Raw genomic sequence first — 1965 nt, 5'->3', positions numbered from 1 at the left:
TCGGGCCCTTGGGTCGGGTCCTCCCCATTAGGGAGGAAAAGGAGGGAAAAAACTCGTGGGTTGAGTTAATGAGAGTTTAATAGAACAGTAACGGAAGAGAGGGGAACAAAATAGTCGCAAAAGAATACACGAAATGCAGCGGTGCAAATGCAATTGGTCACCTCGCAGTGATGGGTTGCGCAGCCCGTCCCGAGCAGCGATCGTGGATCACAGCCCCCCAGGCAACCCCCCCTTTGTATACTGAGCACAGCGTCTGGGGTACGGAACACTGCTCCGGCCAGCTTGTCCTGTCTGCTTCTATGGGAAGCTGGAGAAGTCCTTGACTTAATATAAACATTACTTAGCAACAACTAAAACAATATGTGTTTTCAACGTTCTCATACTAAATCTAAAACACAGCAGCTACTAGGAAAAAAAACAACTCTGTCCCAACCGAAACCAGAACCATCACCCTGCCAGAGAAATCTTCCGTCCCTCAGGAATCCACAGCCAGCGCTTTCCTCAAAGTGCGCGTTAACGAGCTGCCAACACAACTGGCAGGATGCGCAGCTGCATTCAGCACCAGATCTCACCATTTGATCCATCACAGAACCATAGAACAGTTTGGGTGGGAAGGGACCTTTAAAAGCCATCTAGTCCAACCCCCCTGCCATAAGCAGGGACATCTTCAACTGGATCAGGTTGCTCAGAGGTCCGTCCAACCTGGCATGGGCCAAGGATGGGGCATCTCCCACCTCCCTGGGCAACCTGGGCCAGTGTCTCACCACCCTCAGTGTAAAAAAAATTATTCCTAATATCTAGCCTAAATCTCCCCTTTTTTAATTTAAAGCCATCACCCCTTGTCCTATTACGACAGGCCCTACTGTCCCCATCTTTCCTGTAGCCCCCCCCAAGTAGTGAAAGGCTGCAATGAGGTCTTCCCGGAGCCTTCTCTTCTCCAGGCTGAACCCCCCCACCTCTCCCAGCCTGTCCTCCCAGCAGAGGGGCTCCAGCCCTCCCAGCATCTCCGGGGCCTCCTCTGGCCCCGCTCCAACAGCTCCGTGTCCTTCTGCTGGTGGGACCCCCCGAGCTGGAGGCAGCACTGCAGGGGGGTCTCCCCAGAGCAGAGCGCAGCAGAGGGGCACAATCCCCCCTCGCCCTGCTGGCCACGCTGCTGGGGATGCAGCCCAGGATATGGTTGGCTTTCTGGGCTGTGAGCGCACATTGCCGGATCATGTCCAGCTTTTTATCCCCCAGTACCCTCAAGTCCTTCTCCTCAGGGCTGCTCTCCATCCCTTCATCCCCAGCCTGTATGGATACCGGGGGTTGTCCCGACCCAGGTGTGGCACCCTGCACTTGGCCTCGTTGAACCTCATGAGGTTCACAGGGACCCAGTTATCCGGATTGTCCAGGTCCCTCTGGATGACGTCCTGTCCCTCAGACGTGTTGACCGCGCCACTCAGCTTAGTGTCGTCAAGGGCAGTAAAACATTGTTCAGCCGATGCCTCTCAGGCTGCGACCAGATCTGCCTCTGACAGCAGCGATCCAGCCACAGCGCTGTGCCCGTGGAGGCTTTCTCAGTGCTCAGTCGTTAGCAGCAGCCTCCGCACCCGGCACCCTGGCAATTTGCTCTGCGTTGGGTTTCGCTCACACTTTTGAGCTCAGGAAGCAAAGTGTTATCAAGTGCTTCTGAAGTGGTGGTGGCCCTTGAGCTGAGAACCAGAGCACTTGAACAGGCCTTTATTCCCTCGCACAGAGCTGTCGAGCTCTTCTCAAAGGACTAACAAATTGCAAATGCTGTTTATTCAATTAAAAAAGTAACATTGTCTCTAACTTCCTGAGAAATTTCAAAAGAAATGCTGCTTCCTGCCTTGCTCCCAACAGTGCGTCCAGGTGTTTTGTCACCACAAAAATCAGAAAAGCCTGGGTTTGGGGTCAAGCCGTCTTGCTGGTCGGCTGCCTACCCAGCGTGATCTGGGAAGCGGT

The sequence above is a fragment of the Charadrius vociferus genome, unplaced genomic scaffold, assembly GCF_000708025.1.
Source record: "Charadrius vociferus isolate BGI_N301 unplaced genomic scaffold, ASM70802v2 scaffold1168, whole genome shotgun sequence".
In the NCBI taxonomy this organism is placed as follows: domain Eukaryota; kingdom Metazoa; phylum Chordata; class Aves; order Charadriiformes; family Charadriidae; genus Charadrius; species Charadrius vociferus.
This window is presented reverse-complemented; position numbering follows the sequence as displayed.